Source organism: Prionailurus viverrinus, chromosome B1 (genome assembly GCF_022837055.1).
Source record: "Prionailurus viverrinus isolate Anna chromosome B1, UM_Priviv_1.0, whole genome shotgun sequence".
NCBI lineage: Eukaryota > Metazoa > Chordata > Mammalia > Carnivora > Felidae > Prionailurus > Prionailurus viverrinus.
In genome coordinates this window covers 43936937-43949681 of record NC_062564.1, presented here as the reverse complement: position 1 = coordinate 43949681, position 12745 = coordinate 43936937, and positions in this window count along the sequence as shown.

Genomic DNA, 12745 nt, shown 5'->3' with positions numbered 1-12745 from the left:
AAATAGACAAGATGACATTTTCACTACACTCATTTCGTGAAATTTTATGCATTTGGTGGGGTGTGTAATTAAAACAAACAAACTTTGGAATTCAGACCTTGCCGTATAAATTTCCATGCCTTCGCATCTGTGCAAACAGAGTTTTTAATTGAGTGCTGCTTGGTTTTGCTTAGAGACTGCCTGCCGGCCCTGGCATTTTTCAAGTCCTATGTACCGAAGTCAACTCAGCTCCCTGACTCCTCGGAGGACACAGGATAAAGCCAGAACTGCGCAAACGTTGCAGGAGAGCCCACAGGAAATAGTGGACGTTTTAGGTTTCTTCTAGGTTAACACCAGGAAAAACTTTTTCATTACTGGCCAGGACGCTCTCTGCTTACAGGGGAAGGGGGACTGGGCAGGACATTTCATGAGTTTGATTGCTGGAGAAGGTCAATGAAAAGGCTGCTTACGACTGCACTTCACAACCTGGTGGGGAACCACTGCGAAGGGTCAGAACACTGTCACTTTCTTACCGTTGGCCGCATGTAACACATCACAGCCTATGAAGTTCCTTCCTAAAAGGAAGGTTTCCCACTAGTGTGCTCCTGAACCGGCAGGAGGCGGCACTGGCTTTCGCTAAGTGCTGGTGACAGTAGAAATCTCATCATTTTTTTTTTTTAATTTTTTTTTCAACGTTTATTTATTTTGGGGACAGAGAGAGACAGAGCATGAATGGGGGAGGGGCAGAGAGAGAGAGGGAGACACAGAATCGGAAACAGGCTCCAGGCTCTGAGCCATCAGCCCAGAGCCCGACGCGGGGCTCGAACTCACGGACCGCAAGATCGTGACCTGGCTGAAGTCGGACGCTTAACCAACTGCGCCACCCAGGCGCCCCTGAAATCTCATCATTTTCTAAGAATTCTTGGGAAGAATAAGATGAAAATTACCTTTCTGCTCTTACAGAATTTTATTCTTAGGTAACATCAGACCAAAAGTTGTTTTCACACTTTTGCAAATAGGGGGAGCATGGGATCATTTTAGTGAGTGACAATCCATATTTTCGTAAGAGAATCCACGACAGGAAGTAAGGAATCGCACCAGGGTAAGTAGTGTTTCATGAAATCTGTTTCAGAAGTGTGTGTGTACTAGGTCATGACGAAAAACTAATTTCTTGCTATGGCTGGTGGTCGAAGTATGAAAAAACAGTCTACCGACTTAAGTCCTTTTGCATTTATAGAAACAGGCCTAGGGAGAAATGTGGTCAAGATTGTGCAGCACTCAAAATGGGCAACAAAATTGTCACTTCATCCTTTTCAAGCTCTTTAAATACAAGACCTCTCATGTTTGGATAATGTAGGCATTTTCTAAGTTTATAGGTATATGAGGACCAAACAAAATGCCTCTTTTCTGCATGCATTTACCAAATAAGTATTTACCAAATAAATACTTCCTGCCTCTGCAGAGTTCAAAGTGAACCGTGCAAAGTTTCCACGGCTGGTTGGCAAAAGAGAAGTTTTCACATTTGACTGAAAGTTCACTGAAATATAAGTGATATGCCGATTAAAATTTCTTTCCCAGCAGAAAGCCATTCCTAATCTACATTTCTTTGCCCGGTTGTGACTTGTAGGTTATCTTATCTAAGGTGCCCGAGGATGGGGACACAATGGTGCTTACAGATAAATCTAACCCCCCAAAACAGGACAAGAGGGCATGGAACTCTTACGTGCTGTGGCAAGCACCAAGTGCTGAAGGAGTCTGGGAGGAGAGACAATGTATCGGGAAGGACACACAAATCGTGTGGAGCACCAGGCCATGTAGACCAACACTTGGCTCAGACTGGCTTTAGATCCAGCCTCTCCCTTATGTCACCTGCCTGAGCTTCAGTTTTCCTAACTAGGGATAATGGGTTGCCACCTCCCGAAGAGGAGGTGAGGACTCTGTAGGAATGCACACATAGTGCCTGGCCCTTGGGTCCTTAAGGGATAGTGATCATTATCACCTAACACTTGGAGTCGATGAACATTTCCAATGGAGACTCCCCCCTTAGAGCCAAATGATTTTGCTATGAGACATCTCTAACAAGGCTTCAGAAACTTCAGTTACCTTTGTTCTTTTATTTGAGGTTAATAGGAAGTAGAAGTGTGGAGGATTCGCCGAAGACACATCCCAGAGTTGGGGTGATTGAGCAATGAAATGGGAATGGAAGCCGCTGTTGGTACCACAGACTGTTCCAAGCCCCCTTCCCATCCCCCCCCCCCCCACACACACACCTGTACCAGCTGTGAAGTGATAGATCTCTGATCTCTAGTTTTCCTTCAGCAGAATATGTGGGTCTTCGTGGGAATATATATTATGCAAGAACAGACCAAAGATAGAATTCAGTTAACAATTTCACTTTTTAGCTAATTTAAAGGAAAAGATAAATGACATTTGAGTCCTCTGTGCACCAGATAGGTGCCTTTACAAACATGTCACATCAACAATTCCATGCCGTTGGAATTTTTTTTTTAACCGATGGGGAAAATGAGGTTGAAGAACACTGGCCACGAAGGAGTTAACTGGAAGGTGGAGTTGGCATGGGAACCCAGGTCTCTGATCTCAAATCCCATCCTCAAGGCCAACTCCATGTTGGGGGACACTTTGGAACGTACCCTTCAAGAGTGCAGAGGATGACCTTTTATTCACCAAATGAATTTTCTCGTCCTTTCCTTATCTCAAGTGGGAATATTTCAGCGGATGTCAGAGAAGCTGTTGCATAGTGTCCCCACAATTCAAGAGTGTGAGAATGTGAAACCTAGTCAGAGATGAATAATTGGTTACTGTATTGAAAGGCACTGTTACGGGAAAAGGGAACTCCAGTTCTACCTCTCGGGCATCCTGGCTTTGCAGAAAGAGCTTGGCACGGGAGACGGAGCCATGGGTCCTAGTCCCGGTTTTTGTCAACTGCATTGAGTCAGGCCTCAACCCCCTCCTTTGCACTGAGAATGCTAGCAGGTCCCTTCCTCTGATTTCTGATTTCACAGGTCTGCCCAAAGTGCTGACTAGAAGGCAAAAGGTCCCGGTTTCCCTTTCAAAAGCGTTCTGGAAAGGCCTGTCTTCAGATGTACGGACAATAGTGGACTTGCCACAAGATGGTGGGTCCCAGGGGCTGTTTTCAGCGTCCACTGTGGCCGCAGCGTTCAGAGAGGTGAGCGCCAGCCCACATCACACAGGAAGGGAAAAGGCCTGGGCCCAAGTCCCAAGCCAACATCCAGGTTTGTGCTCATTTTCTCAGGCCAACTGCTCCAATCTAGGCCTCGGTTTTGTCCGCAGGATGAGGTCGGGTTTTATCCTCCAAGCATCTCCCAAGAGTGTATTACAGCCACTGTCCCCATCACGCCCATGACTCAAGCTGACCTGTGCCGAACAGTTCCAGGGCACCATGCCCACGGACTCAGGCGTTGGGTTATGCACCCTGTGGAGACAGCCAGCCTGTATCATCTTGCCTTTCTGAGAAAAATTCCATTGCCAAAATGTGTTGAGTTCTCAAGATGTGCAAACTCATAATCACAAGTATTCAACCGTAAGACATTCTATAAACGTAGGAATTTTTTGTTCCAGACATCAAAAATGACAGCGCAGTTGGCTAATTTGATGTATTCAGGCATAGTCACCATATTTTACAAAAATCTTAAGAGTCCAGACAGACCAGTTCAGACCTCAAGGTGCTGCGCAATGAAGAACGTACCTGAGATTCCACCGGAAAGGTGGCATTTACTGTAATTTGTCATTTATAAAGTTCTGGTTTTTCCAGACACATTTTTTTCCTTTGCCCTTTTAATTGATCTTTGTAACATTACTAGCTTTCGGCAAAAAAATAAGAGGTCTAAAATAGCCTATTTCCTGCAGCAGCTTCCAGTGCAAATGTGTATGAATGGTCACTGGGGGGCTCCACTCCAACTGCGAGTCAAAACCCATTTGGGAGGATGTGAAATAGAAACCAGAAAAGAATGCTCGTTGTAAGAATGAACAGTGAAGGGAAGCACCGAGCTGTGGAACTTGTATTTCACCTACACATAGGTGCACTGGCTTGCAATTTTAAATGACTTAGTTTGATGGTCTGAAAAGTTAAGACAACAAAACAAAACAAAACCAAAGACAACTTGAAATTTTGAAAGCCACTAACTGCAGGTTATGGGGAAGGGGGGGGGGGTGTGTGGAATCAGTCACGTGTTTTGTGGGAGCAAAAAAGAACTTACAACTGCAATGTCCATCTCTTAAAAGTAAGCTACAGGGTTAGAACACTCAGTAACCAACAACCACGGTTTATAGTAACTTGAAGAAGTCAAAACTAGAACAGGAACATGAAGCTGCGTTCAGAAAAGAGGACATAATAAAAATTCCTTCCTAATGCTCGGTTGAGAGGGAAAGAAAAGAGGAAGTTGGGGGGATAAAGAATAAAAGCCTGCAAGCCCAAAAGTGCTCTAAAAACTAAGACCTATTTGGAAAAAGAATGACAGCAAAATTCTCTGCTTTCCGCAATCCCCACCGTCCTGAATGCTCCCTCCTCCGTGGCAGCAGAGGGCGGACTCCTTAGGTTCAAAGCCCCATTTCTGTTTTGCTACCAGTACTACAAGCTAACCTGACCTAGGTCCAAAAAAATGAAACCCCCTCTGTTAGAAGCAAGACCTCCCTGATTACAAGTTCTTATCCTAAACTCCGTTTGCACAGTTCAAGTCTAAATTATATATTTTTTAATTTTTTTAATATTTATTTTTGAGAGAGAGAGTGCAAGCAGGGGAGGGGCAGAGAGAGAGGGAGACACAGAATCCAAAGCAGGCTCCAGGCTCTGAGCTGTCAGCACAGAGCCCGATGCAGGGCTTGAACTCACAAACTTTGAGATCATGACCTGAGCTGAAGTCGGACACTTAACCGACCAAGCCACCCAGGCGCCCCTAGTTCAAAATTATAAATGTGTACATAAGCAGTAAATTATCAAAATCTTGACCAGATTTGGGTGATTTTCTGTTACCATGAATGCCATTCTTCAAGTGAATAACACAAGCAATTAGGATGCTTGTGTTCAGCGAATAAGTGACTAAGTCATGAAGTTACCAGATGTTTTTAGAAGTGTGATAAAATTTGAAGTTGAATCTGGGAGTTTGAGTCAGTGAAATAGGCCTAAGGAAAAAACCAAGAAGTTTCAGCACAATGTCACACAGGTGGAAATCAGAGAATTCCAGAGGAATGGTGAAATAATGGGTCAATTGGAATATTTATTGAAATAACCACCAGCGTCTCTAAACATTTTAACCCAGTTTGGAATAATTTTAGATTTATAGGCAAGTTGCAAGGATTCTTTAGACGTTTCTTCCTTCTCTTGTCGTTAGCTCTCTACTTCTCCCCTTCCCTATTTCTTATCCTACCATTACAGGGTTCCAAGAGGGTCTGAGTGTTTACTGAGCATTCACTATGTGCCAAGTCCTGGGTAGGTGCCGATGGGGGAAGCTTAATCCATTTCTTTCTCCCTTGTATTCCCCAGGGTTTCCCCTTCTTTTTTCAAGCATTATTGTACTTTTGTGGTATGTTCCACAAAGGGACAAGGAAGGACTAAGAGCTCTTCACCCCACCTTAGAAACAAGCATTACTGTGGTTATAGCTGAGTGGTGGTATCGTGGGCCACCTCTTTTCCAATAAGGTATATTACCTTAGTACATTTTTTAAAGCTACAAATCGATGTATGATGATTTGCCATAGATGAAAGAAAGACCCCTTTCCTTTTCTTCCATGCATCTTCTTTGCAAAGCACCCGAGTCTGGTTGAGAAGAGAGCTGGGTGCCAGACCTGGCCTCTGTGGTGGGGCTCTGGACAGTCACCGTAATACCGTGGACCCCTTTCCTCACCTATAAAATACCGGGAGTTCAGACTCGCTCTGTGACTTCATGTTCTTTTTAACCCTGCATATGTGTGTAGATATACTAATATTTTAAATGTGCCATTTAAACTTGAGCTCTTTTCCAATTTCTGTTCAGATTTCCTTCCTATTCCAGATCTGTTCTCCTGACACAGTGGTTCTCCTAATTCATTTGGTCATAGTTATACATTGAAAGATGCTTTTTTATGGAATTCTTGTTTGAAAGTCCACCATCCAAATTAACATTTGCCTGAGCCATAAATAAATCATAAACAGAAATACAGCTGTACCTATGTGTGTATACCTTTAGTACCTCAGTGTTTATGGACTTGTGGTCTTCAGGGAGGACAGAGTTCACTTGGCTGGAGGCAAATGCTTTTGTTCTACATGGGAGACGGTAAGAGTGAGGGGGAGGGAGGCATGTGCACCGAGAGGCAAAGCAGGCAGCATCTGTAGATTCCAGCTGGGTCCGTTTCAATTACGTAGGTGGATCAAATTCTGGGCCTATCTGTGCTTTTGGCCTCCGATCTGCCATTTTCCTAATTCTGGAAAATTCCTAATTCTTCTCTATGAAATTGACCTGCCAATATAAGAGAGTCTGACAGTTTTTCTAGCTTCTCTGGAGAAGGCATCCTGTAATGTGATTCTGGTCCCATTTTTCTGATCAGTAGATATTATTTAGACTTATTTCTATTTTGTTCTAAAGAAGAATTTAAGGCAGTTTACAGGCAGGGTATAAAAACCATTGGAGTCACTTAAGATTTCAGTTAAGACTGATTATGATAAAGGACTTGGTTGGTCCACCACAGGACAGGCTTGGCCAAGCCAGCCATCAGCCTGTCATCACTACAGATTGAATATTTCTGAAACGATTTAGCAAGTTACTCTCCTAAAATGTCTCCCTTTTGCCTTTAAGTCCTTGCTACTTAATTCAATATTTTTCGAACATCTATTACATGACAAGGACCAGATTAAAGGTGGTGTGAATAGGCATAATTCTCGCCCTTCATGTACCTGTTATCTAATTCAGGCAAATGATGGCCTGAGGCCAAATCTGGCCCACTGCCTGCTTTCCTATGGCCCTCAAGCTAAAAATGGTTTTTTACATTTTTAAGTGGTCAAAAAATCAGAAGAATACTTCATGTTGTGAAAATTATATTAAATTCAAGTTTCAGTGTCTGTGGATAAAGTTTTTTTGTAATACAGTCACACTCATTTTTTTTAGGTAATGTCTGTGACACTTTCATATCACAACAGCAGAGTTGAGTAGGTGTGACAGACAGTGGTTGACCTATGGAATCTACGATATTAACTATCTAGTCCTTTACCACCCCCCCCCCCAAAAGGCCAATCCCTGTTATATCCAACTAATCTATTGACTGTGTTCTTTCTTTCTTTTTTTTTTTAAATTTTTTAATGTTCATTTATTTTTTAGAGAGGAAGAGAGAGCATGAGGCAGGGAGGGGCGGAGAGAGGGGGAGACACAGAATCCAAGCAGGCTCTAGGCTCTGAGCTATCAGCACAGAGCCCAATGAGGGGCTCGAACTCACAGACTATGAGATCATGACCCAAGCTGAAGTTGGATGCTTAACCAACGGAGCCACCCAGGTGCCTCTACTCTGTTCTTTTAGTGTTTGGTTCTGCTGTTCTCTGTGCTGGAGTTACAAAGGTCCTGTCCTAATGGGCCTCACACTGTAGAGAGAAGTGGAGTCTAACACAGGAAAAAGACCTTAATAGTGACATCACAGTGAACTGAGTGCGTATTATAGATAAGAACAATCCTCACGAACACTTCGTGCTTCTGTGTGCCAAGCACACTCTCAAGATTGTACATGCATTAACCCACTTGGTCTTCAGAGTAACCCTAGGAAATGTTAAAAAAAAGTTTTAGAAGAGGGTATAATCATGACTTTTGTTCGGATATATAAAATGAACACACATCAGAGATTTTATTAAACTCGTGTATTAATGAGGGAACCTATAAAATGTTTAAGTGGCTCAGAAGGGAACCCAAAGAGCCTACAGAGACAATAGGGAATTCTGAAATAAATGTATAGAGACAAAAAGGGGTCTATCTTCAAGGCAATAATGCATTCTATGTGACACAGTTCATTGGCATTTCTATGGACAAAAATTGTTTTCATTGGTATCAGCTTCCTACAATTTATAGAGTTGAAAAGAAGCTCAAAGATGAAAGATGTACGTAACACAGATGAATGAGCTAATCACTAAGCTTTTCTTTGCCTATTTCAAAGTGGCAATTTTTCCCCAACAGAATTCACTACTACAGTGTCCATAAAATAGATTTTTTATAGCTAGAAGATGTCCTTCATGATGTAATGTATATTTCCTCTGTTTCCAGACTTCATGGACACCTTATCTTATTATCCCCATTTTGTAGATGAGGAATCTAGAGCAAGTAAACTTGTCCAATGACATGTGGTAGCATGTGGCAGAATCAGAGTTAAAATCCAGGCCAGCTTAGCACGTCTATGCTCTATGCATGTGATGAATACTCCCTTGGGCAGGACGCCTAGAATCTGCACAGTCCCCATTGGGCATTGAATGGGATGACTTTATGAGAGACTTAGTTATTACCTACGGGTCTCCTTGGTGATATAGGTAGGCTTGACTTGAATCTGCATTCCCTGCCTTACGTGAAAAGTCCAATACTCTCCCCCAAATTACTGAGAATTCTAGAGGCTTACCTTCTTATGCTGAACTTTGGAGCTAGCTTCCTTCCTCCAGTGAATTCTTATTCTTCATCCTGAATCTAATGGATATTTCTGTATCTTTATGCTTGCATTGGCTCAAAAATGTACCTTAGCATCTTATTTATTTATTTTTAATGTTTATATATTTTTGAGAGAGAGAAAAGAGAGCACAAGTGGGGGAGAGGCAGAGATAGGGAGACAGAGGATCTGAAGCGGGTTCTGATCTGACAGCAGAGAGCACAATATGGAGCTCGAATCCACCAACCGCAAGATCATGACCTGAGCTGAAGTCAGACACTTAACTGACTGAGCCACCCAGGCGCCCCCCATTAGCATCTTTTTTAATCTTCACCAAAGTAATAGCAACAACAACAATAATAAAGAAGTCTTGTAGATGTAGAACCACTGCAGAACAGCAAGCTAACATCACAGGAATGCCACAACTTACATTGTTATTAGACATGTCCAGTAATATCTAGGACTTCTAGAGTGCTTATTATGTGCTAGATATACCTATATGTTTATATACACGGTAAACCCCTCCATAAGAAATATTTAGGGCCCAAATTTTTCAGTCCCCAAAAGGCAGGATTGCCTTATTGGGAGGTTAATGATAGAGCTGGTGTGAGCTTGTGCTAGTTGCTGGCTTTACATTCTAGACGTCCAGCTGTGCTATTGGACTCCATCCTATAGGGTGGCACCAACCACCTAGTGGTGACTGACCACTCTGGATTAAATATTGATAGGGTCGATCTCTGGTCCTGTGGTTAACTGGACTTCCAGAATGGCAATTTCAGGAATCTCCAGGCTACATGGTGCCAGGGAGATGGGCTGGGAGAACACCAGGAATGCCAAACATTCCTTCTGTCTTTGGGGTCGGGTCACCCTTCCCTCACACACTCCCCTCCGCCAGAGAAAATAAGAACCTTAGGCCACCACAACCATGTGAATGTTCTCAATGCTACTGAACTGTGCACTTAAAAGTGATTAAAATAAGAAATTCTGTGTTGTGTGTATTTTACCACAATTAAAAAAAAAAAAGAAAAAGAAAAGAAAGAACCTTACCCAACGCTGGCTGAGAATGGGAGATGGGCAGAGGGTGGAAACCAATTCTCTTCTCTCTAAATTTGCTTTGTTGCAAGGTACATCCTAGTGGGTTTTATAGATGTGAACCTAAGTGGCCTAACTCTGGGGTCCCCATTTCCAGTCACATTATCTGGACCACACCACCATTCCACCTCCTGGTTTACCTATTTTCAACAACAACAGCAAGTGAAAAAAAAAAAAAATGGATTCCATCCTCTTTATTATGCAGAACAATTCACGAATTCCTCCATTGAATCTGTCTATTCAGGCTCTGCTCTGTGTCCCATCTTTTATTTTTTTTAATGTTTATTTATTTATTTTGAAAGAGAGAGAAAAAGAGAGAGAGGGCACAGTGGAAGAGCAGAGAGAGAGAGAGAGAAAGAGAGAGAGAGGGAGAGAGACGATCCCAAGCAGGCTCTGCACTGTCAGCACAGAGCCCAATGGAGGGCTCAATCTCACCAACCAAGAGACCATGACCTGAACCGAAATCAAGTTGGACACTTAAATGGTTGAGCTGCCCAGGTGCCCCCATCCCATCTTTTAAAATCTAAATGTCCCTACAAGGTATTTTCCTAAACAAAAATAATTCTCTCTTTCAGAGGGAATTAGCAGTCCTGCAGAAGACTTTTTAAAAGAAGTTCAGTATTGAAAGATGACCTTGAATCCACTCTAATTTATATTTTCAAAACAATCACTTTCAAGCTTTAGTGGCTACATATTAATAGTGAATTACTTGCAATATAGACGGAGTGACTGAGAAGCACTGCTCTCATTTTCTGATTTTTCACAAGTGTTAGATTACAAATTGATTTCAAGGTTCGGGAGTACTGTTTCCACTCTTGTCTCCTCACAACCAGAGCCCTCGACAAAGCCTTGTTGGATGCAGTCAACTGAAAACAGCCTTCTCTCCCGAACCTCCTTTCTGGAACTTGCGTCGCAGAACTACTCTGAGATTGGTCAAGCAAGTGTTTCTCCACTGTTCTCCACAGCACTGGTTTATGACCTTTGCCAGAAAATGTTGGCCAAGTTACGACTTGATAGGAAACAAAACCAAGGAAGTGCTGTGATTCAGCCCCCCGAAAAAACTTAGAATGGAATGCTTTGTTACCTAAACTTCCAAAATTATCTGGTCAACCTTCTTGCCTCTTTTGTTTTGACTTCTTTGCAAAAGTGAGACCCTGAAGGGCCACAGCTGCTGTATGACCTCAAGTGACCACCTCAGTTAATTCCTCAAATTAGTGCCTGTAGTTTTAATGGTGCAGAAAAGATCCAAGCTCAGAAAATCAAGGAAGAGGATTGGCCCAGTGAGTCCACATTCATTGGACTTCAAACTCCTGGGTGTTGCAAGGAAAGAGCTAATGTCACAGCCAGGCTGAGCAACTTGAAATGTCAGAGTGGCAATACAAGAAAATGGTTATTCCAAAGCTCCCTGTCCCGTACCTTACTGATCAGAACAACGTCACTTTCTGCTGATCTGAAAAGATTATTGCCCTCAGGCAAGACCTTAGAGATGATTCAGTCCACCTCCCTTATTTCACAGCCGAGAGGTGTGGATAGCATGGTGACTTTTGTGGCACTGTGGCACACAGTAACTTTGTGGCACTGGTAGAACTACTTAGGTATTCCTTCCACACAGCCAGTTCACCTTTCTTAATGTATAGAAGAAAAATAAAAGATGTCTCTAAGTTTTAAAGAGAAGAAGTGGCTTGTTCTTTTGAAAAGTATATTGTAGTCTGTATGACCGGTGGTCCCTGAAGTCATGACTGGCCCATGTGGCTGTCCCTCCTGATGAGGGGACATGTTTTAAAACTGAGAGATGGGGGCACCTGGGTGGCTCAGTCGGTTAAGCATCTGACATCGGCTCAGGTCATGATCTCACTGTCGGTGAGTTTGAGCCCCGTGTCAGGCTCTGTGCTGACAGCTCAGGGCCTGGAGGCTGCTTTGGGTTCTGTGTCTCCCTCTCTCTCTGCCCCTCTCCCACTCCCACTCTGTCTCTGTCTCTCTCTCAAAAATAAATAAACTTAAAAAAATAAAATAAAATAAAACTGAGAGATGAAGAGTGGGTATAAGGAGAACCACACTACATTAGACAAAACTTTCAAGAGCAACGTTAGAAGAAAAGGCATGAGGTGAAGATACTCTTGTGGGCCTGTTACAAGGAGCAGTTCGGTTCTTAACAGAAGAGGATGCAGTTTGCCTGCTTTTCTGTTTCTGAATGCTAGGCTTCAGTGTCACAATGAGACAGTTTCTCCCCCATTTGCCTGGTCTTGGTGCTAGTGTTCCACGTCACTCTAAGCCTGTCTTGTTGGTCCCGAGTTGCCTTCTCAGGGCAGCTCTGGCCTCCGGCTGACCGCCCCTGGGCAGAACAATGAGGGCTCGTCCTTCTCGACCCATGCTGCTTTCATCTGTCTTCGTGGGCCTAGCCTTGGCTGTGGCCCAGGGGAGATAACCTTGAGAAATGGAAATTCCAGAAAGTTGGGGAGGTATTTTAACGAACGGTAGAATTGGTCTGAATTTGAGTTGTTGAGAAATGGGGAAGTTGGTGAGTGAGAAAGTCGAGTTGAGGGTAGCGAAGGGAACGGAGTAGGAATCAGTCTGACTGGACACTTGAAAGAAGTTGCCTTAAAATGTGAAAATAATTTGCAGAGGAATGTTTACACAATAACTGATCTAAAGAAAAAACAACTTACACACCGGAATCTAAATGTCACTTTGTTCCCAGAGGGAATGAGCTCAGAAGTTAAAAGGAGAAGGGAGCCTCTCCAACTATTAAATGTATTTTTTAAAGTCTCTGTTGGGTTTAAATCGGTTCCAGGAAGAACATAGGCTCTGATCCCAAGGGAGGTATCTGTGCAGATGCTAATAGAAGGGCTGAGAAGCTCAGTGTTCAGAATGGGGGTGGCTGGCGCAGAGGGCAGAAAGGTCAGCCAGAAATATTCTGTCAATGGTGGTTTCAGCCGATAAATTCCGCCAGATAGTGAGATCAAACATTTGGAACTTGACAAAGTCCCTCTGGGGTTGCTTTTGTTTATCATACTTCCCTGGCCATCGGAGTTCACAAAGACTAATATCT